Consider the following 18,354-nt stretch of genomic DNA (forward strand, 5'->3'; position numbering starts at 1 on the left):
CGGTTCCGTCTGGGTTAGGTCTGGGTTATGCCCGCATCTGGCTCATGATTTTGCCTTCTTCGCATACTTGTTGGCCAGATCCTGGGTTTTTTTCGTGTTTGAATCACGTAGTAATGTGGTAACACACTGAAGCAATCAATTAAACCTGGTTTCGATCAATATTTCAGAGGATAACACCGGTTAGGTCTGGGTTAGGTCCGGGATATGCCCGCATCTGGCTCATGATTTTGCCTTCTTCTCATACTTGTTGGCCAGATCCTGGGTTTTTTTCGTGTTTGAATCACGTAGTAATGTGGTAATACACTGAAGCAGTCAATTAAACCTGGTTTCGATCAATATTTCAGAGGATAACACCGGTTAGGTCTGGGTTAGGTCTGGGATATGCGCGCATCTGGCTTATACTTTCGCCTTTTTCGCAAACTTGTAGGCTAGATCCTGGGTTTTTTTCGGGTTTGAATAACGCAGTAATGTGGTACCACACTGAAGCAGTCAATTAAACCTGGTTTCGATCAATATTTTAGAGGATAACGCCGGTTAGGTCTGGGTTAGGTCTGGGATATGCGCGCATCTGGCTTATACTTTCGCCTTCTTCGCATACTTGTTGGCCAGATCCTGGGTTTTTTTCGTGTTTGAATCACGTAGTAATGTGGTAACACACTGAAGCAGTCAATTAAACCTGGTTTCGATCAATATTTCAGAGGATAACACCGGTTAGGTCTGGGTTAGGTCTGGGTTATGCCCGCATCTGGCTCATGATTTTGCCTTCTTCGCATACTTGTTGGCCAGATCCTGGGTATTTTCCGTGTTTGAAACACGTAGTAATGTGGTAACACACTGAAGCAGTCAATAAAACCTGGTTTCGATCAATATTTTAGAGGATAACACCGGTAAGGTCTGGGTTAGGGGGGGGTTTTGCGCGCATCTGGCTTATACTTTCGCCTTTTTCGCAAACTTGTTGGCCAGATCCTGGGTTTTTTTCGTGATTGAATCATGTAGTAATGTGGTAGCGCACTGAAGCAGTCAATTAAACCTGGTTTCGGTCAATATTTTAGAGGATAACACGGGTTAGATCTGGAATAGGTCTGGGTTATGCCCGCATCTGGCTCATGATTTTGCCTTCTTCGCATACTTGTTGGCCAGATCCTGGGGTTTTTTCGTGTTTGAATCACGTAGTAATGTGGTAACACACTGAAGCAGTCAATTAAACCTGTTTTCGATCAATATTTTAGAGGATAACGCCGGTTAGGTCTGGGTTAGGTCTGGGTTATGCCCGCATCTGGCTCATGATTTTGCCTTCTTCGCATACTTGTTGGCCAGATTCTGGGTTTTTTCCGTGTTTGAATCACGTAGTAATGTGGTAACACACTGAAGCAGTCAATTAAACCTGGTTTCGATCAATATTTCAGAGGATAACGCCGGTTAGGTCTGGGTTAGGTCTGGGTTATGCCCGCATCTGGCTCATGATTTTGCCTTCTTCGCATACTTGTTGGCCAGATCCTGGGTTTTTTTCGTGTTTGAATCACGTAGGAATGTGGTACCACACTGAAGCAGTCAATTAAACCTGGTTTCGATCAATATTTTAGAGGATAACGTCGGTTAGGTCTGGGTTAGGTCTGGGAAATGCGCGCATCTGGCTTATACTTTCGCCTTTTTCGCAAACTTGTTGGCCAGATCCTGGGTATTTTCCGTGTTTGAAACACGTAGTAATGTGGTAACACACTGAAGCAGTCAATTAAACCTGGTTTCGATCAATATTTCAGAGGATAACACCGGTTCCGTCTGGGTTAGGTCTGGGTTATGCCCGCATCTGGCTCATGATTTTGCCTTCTTCGCATACTTGTTGGCCAGATCCAGGGTTTTTTTCGTGTTTGAATCATGTAGTAATGTGGTAACACACTGAAGCAGTCGATTAAACCTGGTTTCGATCAATATTTTAGAGGATAACACCGGTTCCGTCTGGGTTAGGTCTGGGTTATGCCCGCATCTGGCTCATGATTTTGCCTTCTTCGCATACTTGTTGGCCAGATCCTGGGTTTTTTTCGTGTTTGAATCACGTAGTAATGTGGTAACACACTGAAGCAGTCAATTAAACCTGGTTTCGATCAATATTTCAGAGGATAACACCGGTTAGGTCTGGGTTAGGTCCGGGATATGCCCGCATCTGGCTCATGATTTTGCCTTCTTCTCATACTTGTAGGCCAGATCCTGGGTTTTTTTCGTGTTTGAATCACGTAGTAATGTGGTAATACACTGAAGCAGTCAATTAAACCTGGTTTCGATCAATATTTCAGAGGATAACACCGGTTAGGTCTGGGTTAGGTCTGGGATATGCGCGCATCTGGCTTATACTTTCGCCTTTTTCGCAAACTTGTTGGCTAGATCCTGGGTTTTTTTCGGGTTTGAATAACGCAGTAATGTGGTACCACACTGAAGCAGTCAATTAAACCTGGTTTCGATCAATATTTTAGAGGATAACGCCGGTTAGGTCTGGGTTAGGTCTGGGATATGCGCGCATCTGGCTTATACTTTCGCCTTCTTCGCATACTTGTTGGCCAGATCCTGGGTTTTTTTCGTGTTTGAATCACGTAGTAATGTGGTAACACACTGAAGCAGTCAATTAAACCTGGTTTCGATCAATATTTCAGAGGATAACACCGGTTAGGTCTGGGTTAGGTCTGGGTTATGCCCGCATCTGGCTCATGATTTTGCCTTCTTCGCATACTTGTTGGCCAGATCCTGGGTATTTTCCGTGTTTGAAACACGTAGTAATGTGGTAACACACTGAAGCAGTCAATAAAACCTGGTTTCGATCAATATTTTAGAGGATAACACCGGTAAGGTCTGGGTTAGGGGGGGGTTTTGCGCGCATCTGGCTTATACTTTCGCCTTTTTCGCAAACTTGTTGGCCAGATCCTGGGTTTTTTTCGTGATTGAATCATGTAGTAATGTGGTAGCGCACTGAAGCAGTCAATTAAACCTGGTTTCGGTCAATATTTTAGAGGATAACACGGGTTAGATCTGGAATAGGTCTGGGTTATGCCCGCATCTGGCTCATGATTTTGCCTTCTTCGCATACTTGTTGGCCAGATCCTGGGGTTTTTTCGTGTTTGAATCACGTAGTAATGTGGTAACACACTGAAGCAGTCAATTAAACCTGTTTTCGATCAATATTTTAGAGGATAACGCCGGTTAGGTCTGGGTTAGGTCTGGGAAATGCGCGCATCTGGCTTATACTTTCGCCTTTTTCGCAAACTTGTTGGCTAGATCCTTGGTTTTTTTCGTGTTTGGAACACGTAGTAATGTGGTAACACACTGAAGCAGTCAATAAAACCTGGTTTCGATCAATATTTTAGAGGATAACGCCGGTTAGGTCTGGGTTAGGTCTGGGTTATGCCCGCACCTGGCTCATGATTTTGCCTTCTTCGCATACTTGTTGGCCAGATCCTGGGTTTTTTCCGTGTTTGAATCACGTAGTAATGTGGTAACACACTGAAGCAGTCAATTAAACCTGTTTTCGATCAATATTTTAGAGGATAACGCCGGTTAGGTCTGGGTTAGGTCTGGGAAATGCGCGCAACTGGCTTATACTTTCGCCTTTTTCGCAAACTTGTTGGCTAGATCCTTGGTTTTTTTCGGGTTTGAATAACGCAGTAATGTGGTACCACACTGAAGCAGTCAATTAAACCTGGTTTCGATCAATATTTTAGAGGATAACGGCGGTTAGGTCTGGGTTAGGTCTGGGATATGCGCGCATCTGGCTTATACTTTTGCCTTCTTCGCATACTTGTTGGCCAGATCCTGGGTTTTTTCCGTGTTTGAATCACGTAGTAATGTGGTAACACACTGAAGCAGTCAATTAAACCTGGTTTCGATCAATATTTCAGAGGATAACGCCGGTTAGGTCTGGGTTAGGTCTGGGTTAGGTCTGGGTTATGCCCGCATCTGGCTCATGATTTTGCCTTCTTCGCATACTTGTTGGCCAGATCCTGGGTTTTTTTCGTGCTTGAATCATGTAGTAATGTGGTAACACACTGAAGCAGTCAATTAAACCTGGTTTCGATCAATATTTTAAAGGATAACACCGGCTAGGTCTGGGTTAGGTCTGGGTTATGCCCGCATCTGGCTCATGATTATGCCTTTTTCGCAAACTTGTTGGCCAGATCCTGGGTATTTTCCGTGTTTGAAACACGTAGTAATGTGGTAGCACACTGAAGCAGTCAATTAAACCTGGTTTCGATCAATATTTCAGAGGATAACACCGGTTCCGTCTGGGTTAGGTCTGGGTTATGCCCGCATCTGGCTCATGATTTTGCCTTCTTCGCATACTTGTTGGCCAGATCCAGGGTTTTTTTCGTGTTTGAATCATGTAGTAATGTGGTAACACACTGAAGCAGTCAATTAAACCTGGTTTCGATCAATATTTTAGAGGATAACACCGGTTCCGTCTGGGTTAGGTCTGGGTTATGCCCGCATCTGGCTCATGATTTTGCCTTCTTCGCATACTTGTTGGCCAGATCCTGGGTTTTTTTCGTGTTTGAATCACGTAGTAATGTGGTAACACACTGAAGCAATCAATTAAACCTGGTTTCGATCAATATTTCAGAGGATAACACCGGTTAGGTCTGGGTTAGGTCCGGGATATGCCCGCATCTGGCTCATGATTTTGCCTTCTTCTCATACTTGTTGGCCAGATCCTGGGTTTTTTTCGTGTTTGAATCACGTAGTAATGTGGTAATACACTGAAGCAGTCAATTAAACCTGGTTTCGATCAATATTTCAGAGGATAACACCGGTTAGGTCTGGGTTAGGTCTGGGATATGCGCGCATCTGGCTTATACTTTCGCCTTTTTCGCAAACTTGTTGGCTAGATCCTGGGTTTTTTTCGGGTTTGAATAACGCAGTAATGTGGTACCACACTGAAGCAGTCAATTAAACCTGGTTTCGATCAATATTTTAGAGGATAACGCCGGTTAGGTCTGGGTTAGGTCTGGGATATGCGCGCATCTGGCTTATACTTTCGCCTTCTTCGCATACTTGTTGGCCAGATCCTGGGTTTTTTTCGTGTTTGAATCACGTAGTAATGTGGTAACACACTGAAGCAGTCAATTAAACCTGGTTTCGATCAATATTTCAGAGGATAACACCGGTTAGGTCTGGGTTAGGTCTGGGTTATGCCCGCATCTGGCTCATGATTTTGCCTTCTTCGCATACTTGTTGGCCAGATCCTGGGTATTTTCCGTGTTTGAAACACGTAGTAATGTGGTAACACACTGAAGCAGTCAATAAAACCTGGTTTCGATCAATATTTTAGAGGATAACACCGGTAAGGTCTGGGTTAGGGGGGGGTTTTGCGCGCATCTGGCTTATACTTTCGCCTTTTTCGCAAACTTGTTGGCCAGATCCTGGGTTTTTTTCGTGATTGAATCATGTAGTAATGTGGTAGCGCACTGAAGCAGTCAATTAAACCTGGTTTCGGTCAATATTTTAGAGGATAACACGGGTTAGATCTGGAATAGGTCTGGGTTATGCCCGCATCTGGCTCATGATTTTGCCTTCTTCGCATACTTGTTGGCCAGATCCTGGGGTTTTTTCGTGTTTGAATCACGTAGTAATGTGGTAACACACTGAAGCAGTCAATTAAACCTGTTTTCGATCAATATTTTAGAGGATAACGCCGGTTAGGTCTGGGTTAGGTCTGGGAAATGCGCGCATCTGGCTTATACTTTCGCCTTTTTCGCAAACTTGTTGGCCAGATCCTGGGTATTTTCCGTGTTTGAAACACGTAGTAATGTGGTAACACACTGAAGCAGTCAATAAAACCTGGTTTCGATCAATATTTTAGAGGATAACGCCGGTTAGGTCTGGGTTAGGTCTGGGTTATGCCCGCACCTGGCTCATGATTTTGCCTTCTTCGCATACTTGTTGACCAGATCCTGGGTTTTTTTCGTGTTTGAAACACGTAGTAATGTGGTAACACACTGAAGCAGTCAATAAAACCTGGTTTCGATCAATATTTTAGAGGATAACACCGGTTAGGTCTGGGTTGGGGGGGGGGGGGGGGGTTTTGCGCGCATCTGGCTTATACTTTCGCCTTTTTCGCAAACTTGTTGGCCAGGTCCTGGGTTTTTTTCGTGATTGAATCATGTAGTAATGTGGTAACACACTGAAGCAGTCAATTAAACCTGGTTTCGGTCAATATTTTAGAGGATAACACCGGTTAGGTCTGGGTTAGGTCTGGGTTATGCCCGCATCTGGCTCATGATTTTGCCTTCTTCGCATACTTGTTGACCAGATCCTGGGTTTTTTTCGTGTTTGAATCACGTAGTAATGTGGTAACACACTGAAGCAGTCAATTAAACCTGGTTTCGATCAATATTTTAGAGGATAACACCGGTTAGGTCTGGGTTAGGTCTGGGATATGCGCGCATCTGGCTTATGCTTTCGCCATTTTCGCAAACTTGTTGGCCAGATCCTGGGTTTTTTCCGTGTTTGAATCACGTAGTAATGTAGTAACACACTGAAGCAGTCAATTAAACCTGGTTTCGATCAATATTTTAGAGGATAACACCGGTTAGGTCTGGGTTAGGTCTGGGATATGCGCGCATCTGGCTTATGCTTTCGCCTTTTTCGCAAACTTATTGGCCAGATCCTAGGTTTTTTTCGTGTTTGAATCATGTAGTAATGTGGTAACACACTGAAGCAGTCAATTAAACCTGGTTTCGATCAATATTTTAGAGGATAACACCGGTTAGGTCTGGGTTAGGTCTGGGATGTGCGCGCATCTGGCTTATGCTTTCGCCATTTTCGCAAACTTGTTGGCCAGATCCTGGGTTTTTTCCGTGTTTGAATCACGTAGTAATGTTGTACCACACTGAGGCAGTCAATTAAACCTGGATTCGGACAGTATTTTAGAGGATAACACCGGTTAGGTCTGGGTTAGGTCTGGGAAATGCGCGCATCTGGCTTATACTTTCGCCTTTTTCGCAAACTTGTTGGCCAGATCCTGGGTTTTTTTCGTGTTTGAATCACGTAGTAATGTGGTAACACACTGAAGCAGTCAATTAAACCTGGTTTCGATCAATATTTTAGAGGATAACACCGGTTCCGTCTGGGTTAGGTCTGGGTTATGCCCGCATCTGGCTCATGATTTTGCCTTCTTCGCATACTCGTTGGCCAGATCCTGGGCTTTTTTCGTGTTTGAATCACGTAGTAATGTGGTAACACACTGAAGCAGTCAATAAAACCTGGTTTCGATCAATATTTTAGAGGATAACACCGGTTAGGTCTGGGTTAGGTCTGGGGTATGCCCGCATCTGGCTCATGATTTTGCCTTCTTCGCATATTTGTTGGCCAGATCCTGGGGTTTTTTCGTGTTTGAATCACGTAGTAATGTGGTAACAAACTGAAGCAGTCAATAAAACCTGGTTTCGATCAATATTTCAGAGGATAACACCGGTTAGGTCTGGGTTAGGTCCGGGATATGCCCGCATCTGGCTCATGATTTTGCCTTCTTCGCATACTTGTTGGCCAGATCCTGGGTATTTTCTGTGTTTGAAACACGTAGTAATGTGGTAACACACTGAAGCAGTCAATTAAACCTGGTTTCGATCAATATTTCGGAGGATAACACCGGTTAGGTCTGTGTTTGGTCTGGGATATGCGCGCATCTGGCTTATACTTTCACCTTTTTCGCAAACTTGTTGGCTAGATCCTGGGTTTTTTTCGGGTATGAATAACGCAGTAACGTGGCACCACACTGAAGCAGTCAATTAAACCTGGTTTCGATCAATATTTTAGAGGATAACGCCGGTTAGGTCTGGGTTAGGTCTAGGATATGCGCGCATCTGCCTTATACTTTCACCTTTTTCGCAAACTTGTTGGCCAGATCCTGGGTTTTTTCCGTGTTTGAATCACGTAGTAATGTGGTAACACACTGAAGCAGTCCATAAAACCTGGTTTCGATCAATATTTCAGAGGATAACACCGGTTAGGTCTGGGTTAGGTCTGGGATATGCGCGCATCTGGCTTATACTTTCACCTTTTTCGCAAACTTGTTGGCCAGATCCTGGGTTTTTTCCGTGTTTGAATCATGTAGTAATGTGGTAACACACTGAAGCAGTCAATTAAACCTGGTTTCGGTCAATATTTTAGAGGATAACACAGGTTAGGTCTGGGTTAGGTCTGGGTTATGCCCGCATCTGGCTCATGATTTTGCCTTCTTCGCATACTTGTTGACCACATCCTGGGATTTTTTCGTGTTTGAATCACGTAGTAATGTGGTAACACACTGAAGCATTCAATTAAACCTGGTTTCGATCAATATTTCGGAGGATAACACCGGTTAGGTCTGGGTTAGGTCTGGGATATGCGCGCATCTGCCTTATACTTTCACCTTTTTCGCAAACTTGTTGGCCAGATCCTGGGTTTTTTTCGTGTTTGAATCACGTAGTAATGTAGTAACACACTGAAGCAGTCAATTAAACCTGGTTTCGATCAATATTTTAGAGGATAACACCGGTTAGGTCTGGGTTAGGTCTGGGATATGCGCGCATCTGGCTTATGCTTTCGCCTTTTTCGCAAACTTGTCGGCCAGATCCTAGGTTTTTTTCGTGTTTGAATCATGTAGTAATGTGGTAACACACTGAAGCAGTCAATTAAACCTGGTTTCGATCAATATTTTAGAGGATAACACCGGTTAGGTCTGGGTTAGGTCTGGGATATGCGCGCATCTGGCTTATGCTTTCGCCATTTTCGCAAACTTGTTGGCCAGATCCTGGGTTTTTTCCGTGTTTGAATCACGTAGTAATGTTGTACCACACTGAGGCAGTCAATTAAACCTGGATTCGGACAGTATTTTAGAGGATAACACCGGTTAGGTCTGGGTTAGGTCTGGGAAATGCGCGCATCTGGCTTATACTTTCGCCTTTTTCGCAAACTTGTTGGCCAGATCCTGGGTTTTTTTCGTGTTTGAATCACGTAGTAATGTGGTAACACACTGAAGCAGTCAATTAAACCTGGTTTCGATCAATATTTCAGAGGATAACACCGGTTAGGTCTGGGTTAGGTCTGGGATATGCGCGCATCTGCCTTATACTTTCACCTTTTTCGCAAACTTGTTGGCCAGATCCTGGGTTTTTTCCGTGTTTGAATCACGTAGTAATGTGGTACCACACTGAAGCAGTCAATTAAACCTGGTTTCGATCAATATTTTAGAGGATAACGCCGGTTAGGTCTGGGTTAGGTCTGGGATATGCGCGCATCTGGCTTATACTTTCGCCTTTTTCGCAAACTTGTTGGCCAGATCCTGGGTTTTTTTCGTGTTTGAATCACGTAGTAATGTGGTAACACACTGAAGCAGTCAATTAAACCTTGTTTCGATCAATATTTTAGAGGATAACACCGGTTAGGTCTGGGATGGGTCCGGGATATGCCCGCATCTGGCTCATGATTTTGCCTTCTTCGCATACTTGTTGGCCAGATCCTGGGTTTTTTTCGTGTTTGACTCACGTAGTAATGTGGTAACACACTGAAGCAGTCAATTAAACCTGGTTTCGACCAATATTTCAGAGGATAACACCGGTTCCGTCTGGGTTAGGTCTGGGTTATGCCCGCATCTGGCACATGATTTTGCCTTCTTCGCATACTTGTTGGCCAGATCCTGGGTTTTTTTCGTGTTTGAATCATGTAGTAATGTGGTAACACACTGAAGCAGTCAATTAAACCTGGTTTCGATCAATATTTTAGAGGATAACACCGGCTAGGTCTGGGTTAGGTCTGGGTTATGCCCGCATCTGGCTCATGATTTTGCCTTCTTCGCATACTTGTTGGCCAGATCCTGGGTATTTTCCGTGTTTGAAACACGTAGTAATGTGGTAACACACTGAAGCAGTCCATAAAACCTGGTTTCGATCAATATTTTAGAGGATAACACCGGTTAGGTCTGGGTTAGGTCTGGGATTTGCGCGCATCTGGCTTATACTTTCGCCTTTTTCGCAAACTTGTTGGCCAGATCCTGGGTTTTTTTCGTGTTTGAATCATGTAGTAATGTGGTAACACACTGAAGCAGTCAATTAAACCTGGTTTCGATCAATATTTTAGAGGATAACACCGGCTAGGTCTGGGTTAGGTCGGGGTTATGCCCGCATCTGGCTCATGATTTTGCCTTTTTCGCAAACTTGTTGGCCAGATCCTGGGTATTTTCCGTGTTTGAAACACGTAGTAATGTGGTAACACACTGAAGCAGTCAATTAAACCTGGTTTCGACCAATATTTCAGAGGATAACACCGGTTCCGTCTGGGTTAGGTCTGGGTTATGCCCGCATCTGGCACATGATTTTGCCTTCTTCGCATACTTGTTGGCCAGATCCTGGGTTTTTTTCGTGTTTGAATCATGTAGTAATGTGGTAACACACTGAAGCAGTCAATTAAACCTGGTTTCGATCAATATTTTAGAGGATAACACCGGTTCCGTCTGGGTTAGGTCTGGGTTATGCCCGCATCTGGCTCATGATTTTGCCTTCTTCGCATACTCGTTGGCCAGATCCTGGGCTTTTTTCGTGTTTGAATCACGTAGTAATGTGGTAACACACTGAAGCAGTCAATAAAACCTGGTTTCGATCAATATTTTAGAGGATAACACCGGTTAGGTCTGGGTTAGGTCTGGGGTATGCCCGCATCTGGCTCATGATTTTGCCTTCTTCGCATACTTGTTGGCCAGATCCTGGGGTTTTTTCGTGTTTGAATCACGTAGTAAAGTGGTAACAAACTGAAGCAGTCAATAAAACCTGGTTTCGATCAATATTTCAGAGGATAACACCGGTTAGGTCTGGGTTAGGTCCGGGATATGCCCGCATCTGGCTCATGATTTTGCCTTCTTCGCATACTTGTTGGCCAGATCCTGGGTATTTTCTGTGTTTGAAACACGTAGTAATGTGGTAACACACTGAAGCAGTCAATTAAACCTGGTTTCGATCAATATTTCGGAGGATAACACCGGTTAGGTCTGGGTTAGGTCTGGGATATGCGCGCATCAGGCTTATACTTTCGCCTTTTTCGCAAACTTGTTGGCTAGATCCTGGGTTTTTTTCGGGTTTGAATAACGCAGTAACGTGGTACCACACTGAAGCAGTCAATTAAACCTGGTTTCGATCAATATTTTAGAGGATAACGCCGGTTAGGTCTGGGTTAGGTCTGGGAAATGCGCGCATCTGGCTTATACTTTCGCCTTTTTCGCAAACTTGTTGGCCAGATCCTGGGTTTTTTCCGTGTTTGAATCACGTAGTAATGTGGTAACACACTGATGCAGTCCATAAAACCTGGTTTCGATCAATATTTCAGAGGATAACACCGGTCAGGTCTGGGTTAGGTCTGGGATATGCGCGCATCTGGCTTATACTTTCACCTTTTTCGCAAACTTGTTGGCCAGATCCTGGGTTTTTTCCGTGTTTGAATCATGTAGTATTGTGGTAACACACTGAAGCAGTCAATTAAACCTGGTTTCGGTCAATATTTTAGAGGATAACACCGGTTAGGTCTGGGTTAGGTCTGGGTTATGCCCGCTTCTGGCTCATGATTTTGCCTTCTTCGCATACTTGTTGACCACATCCTGGGATTTTTTCGTGTTTGAATCACGTAGTAATGTGGTAACACACTGAAGCAGTCAATTAAACCTGGTTTCGATCAATATTTCGGAGGATAACACCGGTTAGGTCTGGGTTAGGTCTGGGATATGCGCGCATCTGCCTTATACTTTCACCTTTTTCGCAAACTTGTTGGCCAGATCCTGGGTTTTTTTCGTGTTTGAATCACGTAGTAATGTAGTAACACACTGAAGCAGTCAATTAAACCTGGTTTCGATCAATATTTTATAGGATAACACCGGTTTGGTCTGGGTTAGGTCTGGGATATGCGCGCATCTGGCTTATGCTTTCGCCTTTTTCGCAAACTTGTCGGCCAGATCCTAGGTTTTTTTCGTGTTTGAATCATGTAGTAATGTGGTAACACACTGAAGCAGTCAATTAAACCTGGTTTCGATCAATATTTTAGAGGATAACACCGATTAGGTCTGGGTTAGGTCTGGGATATGCGCGCATCTGGCTTATGCTTTCGCCATTTTCGCAAACTTGTTGGCCAGATCCTGGGTTTTTTCCGTGTTTGAATCACGTAGTAATGTTGTACCACACTGAGGCAGTCAATTAAACCTGGATTCGGACAGTATTTTAGAGGATAACACCGGTTAGGTCTGGGTTAGGTCTGGGAAATGCGCGCATCTGGCCCATGATTTTGCCTTCTTCGCATACTTGTTGGCCAGATCCTGGGTTTTTTTCGTGTTTGAATCATGTAGTAATGTGGTAACACACTGAAGCAGTCAATTAAACCTGGTTTCGATCAATATTTTAGAGGATAACACCGGCTAGGTCTGGGTTAGGTCTGGGTTATGCCCGCATCTGGCTCATGATTTTGCCTTCTTCGCATACTTGTTGGCCAGATCCTGGGTATTTTCCGTGTTTGAAACACGTAGTAATGTGGTAACACACTGAAGCAGTCCATAAAACCTGGTTTCGATCAATATTTTAGAGGATAACACCGGTTAGGTCTGGGTTAGGTCTGGGATTTGCGCGCATCTGGCTTATACTTTCGCCTTTTTCGCAAACTTGTTGGCCAGATCCTGGGTTTTTTTCGTGTTTGAATCATGTAGTAATGTGGTAACACACTGAAGCAGTCAATAAAACCTGGTTTCGATCAATATTTCAGAGGATAACACCGGTTAGGTCTGGGTTAGGTCCGGGATATGCCCGCATCTGGCTCATGATTTTGCCTTCTTCGCATACTTGTTGGCCAGATCCTGGGTATTTTCTGTGTTTGAAACACGTAGTAATGTGGTAACACACTGAAGCAGTCAATTAAACCTGGTTTCGATCAATATTTCGGAGGATAACACCGGTTAGGTCTGGGTTTGGTCTGGGATATGCGCGCATCTGGCTTATACTTTCGCCTTTTTCGCAAACTTGTTGGCTAGATCCTGGGTTTTTTTCGGGTATGAATAACGCAGTAACGTGGCACCACACTGAAGCAGTCAATTAAACCTGGTTTCGATCAATATTTTAGAGGATAACGCCGGTTAGGTCTGGGTTAGGTCTAAGATATGCGCGCATCTGCCTTATACTTTCACCTTTTTCGCAAACTTGTTGGCCAGATCCTGGGTTTTTTCCGTGTTTGAATCACGTAGTAATGTGGTAACACACTGAAGCAGTCCATAAAACCTGGTTTCGATCAATATTTCAGAGGATAACACCGGTTAGGTCTGGGTTAGGTCTGGGATATGCGCGCATCTGGCTTATACTTTCACCTTTTTCGCAAACTTGTTGGCCAGATCCTGAGTTTTTTCCGTGTTTGAATCATGTAGTAATGTGGTAACACACTGAAGCAGTCAATTAAACCTGGTTTCGGTCAATATTTTAGAGGATAACACAGGTTAGGTCTGGGTTAGGTCTGGGTTATGCCCGCATCTGGCTCATGATTTTGCCTTCTTCGCATACTTGTTGACCACATCCTGGGATTTTTGCGTGTTTGAATCACGTAGTAATGTGGTAACACACTGAAGCATTCAATTAAACCTGGTTTCGATCAATATTTCGGAGGATAACACCGGTTAGGTCTGGGTTAGGTCTGGGATATGCGCGCATCTGCCTTATACTTTCACCTTTTTCGCAAACTTGTTGGCCAGATCCTGGGTTTTTTTCGTGTTTGAATCACGTAGTAATGTAGTAACACACTGAAGCAGTCAATTAAACCTGGTTTCGATCAATATTTTAGAGGATAACACCGGTTAGGTCTGGGTTAGGTCTGGGATATGCGCGCATCTGGCTTATGCTTTCGCCTTTTTCGCAAACTTGTCGGCCAGATCCTAGGTTTTTTTCGTGTTTGAATCATGTAGTAATGTGGTAACACACTGAAGCAGTCAATTAAACCTGGTTTCGATCAATATTTTAGAGGATAACACCGGTTAGGTCTGGGTTAGGTCTGGGATATGCGCGCATCTGGCTTATGCTTTCGCCATTTTCGCAAACTTGTTGGCCAGATCCTGGGTTTTTTCCGTGTTTGAATCACGTAGTAATGTTGTACCACACTGAGGCAGTCAATTAAACCTGGATTCGGACAGTATTTTAGAGGATAACACCGGTTAGGTCTGGGTTAGGTCTGGGAAATGCGCGCATCTGGCTTATACTTTCGCCTTTTTCGCAAACTTGTTGGCCAGATCCTGGGTTTTTTTCGTGTTTGAATCACGTAGTAATGTGGTAACACACTGAAGCAGTCAATTAAACCTGGTTTCGATCAATATTTCAGAGGATAACACCGGTTAGGTCTGGGTTAGGTCTGGGATATGCGCGCATCTGCCTTATACTTTCACCTTTTTCGCAAACTTGTTGGCCAGATCCTGGGTTTTTTCCGTGTTTGAATCACGTAGTAATGTGGTACCACACTGAAGCAGTCAATTAAACCTGGTTTCGATCAATATTTTAGAGGATAACGCCGGTTAGGTCTGGGTTAGGTCTGGGATATGCGCGCATCTGGCTTATACTTTCGCCTTTTTCGCAAACTTGTTGGCCAGATCCTGGGTTTTTTTCGTGTTTGAATCACGTAGTAATGTGGTAACACACTGAAGCAGTCAATTAAACCTTGTTTCGATCAATATTTTAGAGGATAACACCGGTTAGGTCTGGGATAGGTCCGGGATATGCCCGCATCTGGCTCATGATTTTGCCTTCTTCGCATACTTGTTGGCCAGATCCTGGGTTTTTTTCGTGTTTGACTCACGTAGTAATGTGGTAACACACTGAAGCAGTCAATTAAACCTGGTTTCGATCAATATTTCAGAGGATAACACCGGTTAGGTCTGGGTTAGGTCTGGGTTATGCCCGCATCTGGCCCATGATTTTGCCTTCTTCGCATACTTGTTGGCCAGATCCTGGGTTTTTTTCGTGTTTGAATCATGTAGTAATGTGGTAACACACTGAAGCAGTCAATTAAACCTGGTTTCGATCAATATTTTAGAGGATAACACCGGCTAGGTCTGGGTTAGGTCTGGGTTATGCCCGCATCTGGCTCATGATTTTGCCTTCTTCGCATACTTGTTGGCCAGATCCTGGGTATTTTCCGTGTTTGAAACACGTAGTAATGTGGTAACACACTGAAGCAGTCCATAAAACCTGGTTTCGATCAATATTTTAGAGGATAACACCGGTTAGGTCTGGGTTAGGTCTGGGATTTGCGCGCATCTGGCTTATACTTTCGCCTTTTTCGCAAACTTGTTGGCCAGATCCTGGGTTTTTTTCGTGTTTGAATCATGTAGTAATGTGGTAACACACTGAAGCAGTCAATTAAACCTGGTTTCGATCAATATTTTAGAGGATAACACCGGCTAGGTCTGGGTTAGGTCTGGGTTATGCCCGCATCTGGCTCATGATTTTGCCTTTTTCGCAAACTTGTTGGCCAGATCCTGGGTATTTTCCGTGTTTGAAACACGTAGTAATGTGGTAACACACTGAAGCAGTCAATTAAACCTGGTTTCGACCAATATTTCAGAGGATAACACCGGTTCCGTCTGGGTTAGGTCTGGGTTATGCCCGCATCTGGCACATGATTTTGCCTTCTTCGCATACTTGTTGGCCAGATCCTGGGTTTTTTTCGTGTTTGAATCATGTAGTAATGTGGTAACACACTGAAGCAGTCAATTAAACCTGGTTTCGATCAATATTTTAGAGGATAACACCGGTTCCGTCTGGGTTAGGTCTGGGTTATGCCCGCATCTGGCTCATGATTTTGCCTTCTTCGCATACTCGTTGGCCAGATCCTGGGCTTTTTTCGTGTTTGAATCACGTAGTAATGTGGTAACACACTGAAGCAGTCAATAAAACCTGGTTTCGATCAATATTTTAGAGGATAACACCGGTTAGGTCTGGGTTAGGTCTGGGGTATGCCCGCATCTGGCTCATGATTTTGCCTTCTTCGCATACTTGTTGGCCAGATCCTGGGTTTTTTTCGTGTTTGAATCATGTAGTAATGTGGTAACACACTGAAGCAGTCAATTAAACCTGGTTTCGATCAATATTTTAGAGGATAACACCGGCTAGGTCTGGGTTAGGTCTGGGTTATGCCCGCATCTGGCTCATGATTTTGCCTTTTTCGCAAACTTGTTGGCCAGATCCTGGGTATTTTCCGTGTTTGAAACACGTAGTAATGTGGTAACACACTGAAGCAGTCAATTAAACCTGGTTTCGACCAATATTTCAGAGGATAACACCGGTTCCGTCTGGGTTAGGTCTGGGTTATGCCCGCATCTGGCACATGATTTTGCCTTCTTCGCATACTTGTTGGCCAGATCCTGGGTTTTTTTCGTGTTTGAATCATGTAGTAATGTGGTAACACACTGAAGCAGTCAATTAAACCTGGTTTCGATCAATATTTTAGAGGATAACACCGGTTCCGTCTGGGTTAGGTCTGGGTTATGCCCGCATCTGGCTCATGATTTTGCCTTCTTCGCATACTCGTTGGCCAGATCCTGGGCTTTTTTCGTGTTTGAATCACGTAGTAATGTGGTAACACACTGAAGCAGTCAATAAAACCTGGTTTCGATCAATATTTTAGAGGATAACACCGGTTAGGTCTGGGTTAGGTCTGGGGTATGCCCGCATCTGGCTCATGATTTTGCCTTCTTCGCATACTTGTTGGCCAGATCCTGGGGTTTTTTCGTGTTTGAATCACGTAGTAAAGTGGTAACAAACTGAAGCAGTCAATAAAACCTGGTTTCGATCAATATTTCAGAGGATAACACCGGTTAGGTCTGGGTTAGGTCCGGGATATGCCCGCATCTGGCTCATGATTTTGCCTTCTTCGCATACTTGTTGGCCAGATCCTGGGTATTTTCTGTGTTTGAAACACGTAGTAATGTGGTAACACACTGAAGCAGTCAATTAAACCTGGTTTCGACCAATATTTCAGAGGATAACACCGGTTCCGTCTGGGTTAGGTCTGGGTTATGCCCGCATCTGGCACATGATTTTGCCTTCTTCGCATACTTGTTGGCCAGATCCTGGGTTTTTTTCGTGTTTGAATCATGTAGTAATGTGGTAACACACTGAAGCAGTCAATTAAACCTGGTTTCGATCAATATTTTAGAGGATAACACCGGTTCCGTCTGGGTTAGGTCTGGGTTATGCCCGCATCTGGCTCATGATTTTGCCTTCTTCGCATACTCGTTGGCCAGATCCTGGGCTTTTTTCGTGTTTGAATCACGTAGTAATGTGGTAACAAACTGAAGCAGTCAATAAAACCTGGTTTCGATCAATATTTCAGAGGATAACACCGGTTAGGTCTGGGTTAGGTCCGGGATATGCCCGCATCTGGCTCATGATTTTGCCTTCTTCGCATACTTGTTGGCCAGATCCTGGGTATTTTCCGTGTTTGAAACACGTAGTAATGTGGTAACACACTGAAGCAGTCCATAAAACCTGGTTTCGATCAATATTTTAGAGGATAACACCGGTTAGGTCTGGGTTAGGTCTGGGATTTGCGCGCATCTGGCTTATACTTTCGCCTTTTTCGCAAACTTGTTGGCCAGATCCTGGGTTTTTTTCGTGTTTGAATCATGTAGTAATGTGGTAACACACTGAAGCAGTCAATTAAACCTGGTTTCGATCAATATTTTAGAGGATAACACCGGCTAGGTCTGGGTTAGGTCTGGGTTATGCCCGCATCTGGCTCATGATTTTGCCTTTTTCGCAAACTTGTTGGCCAGATCCTGGGTATTTTCCGTGTTTGAAACACGTAGTAATGTGGTAACACACTGAAGCAGTCAATTAAACCTGGTTTCGACCAATATTTCAGAGGATAACACCGGTTCCGTCTGGGTTAGGTCTGGGTTATGCCCGCATCTGGCACATGATTTTGCCTTCTTCGCATACTTGTTGGCCAGATCCTGGGTTTTTTTCGTGTTTGAATCATGTAGTAATGTGGTAACACACTGAAGCAGTCAATTAAACCTGGTTTCGATCAATATTTTAGAGGATAACACCGGTTCCGTCTGGGTTAGGTCTGGGTTATGCCCGCATCTGGCTCATGATTTTGCCTTCTTCGCATACTCGTTGGCCAGATCCTGGGCTTTTTTCGTGTTTGAATCACGTAGTAATGTGGTAACACACTGAAGCAGTCAATAAAACCTGGTTTCGATCAATATTTTAGAGGATAACACCGGTTAGGTCTGGGTTAGGTCTGGGGTATGCCCGCATCTGGCTCATGATTTTGCCTTCTTCGCATACTTGTTGGCCAGATCCTGGGTTTTTTTCGTGTTTGAAT

The sequence above is a fragment of the Colletes latitarsis genome, chromosome 11 (genome assembly GCF_051014445.1).
Source record: "Colletes latitarsis isolate SP2378_abdomen chromosome 11, iyColLati1, whole genome shotgun sequence".
Lineage (NCBI taxonomy): Eukaryota > Metazoa > Arthropoda > Insecta > Hymenoptera > Colletidae > Colletes > Colletes latitarsis.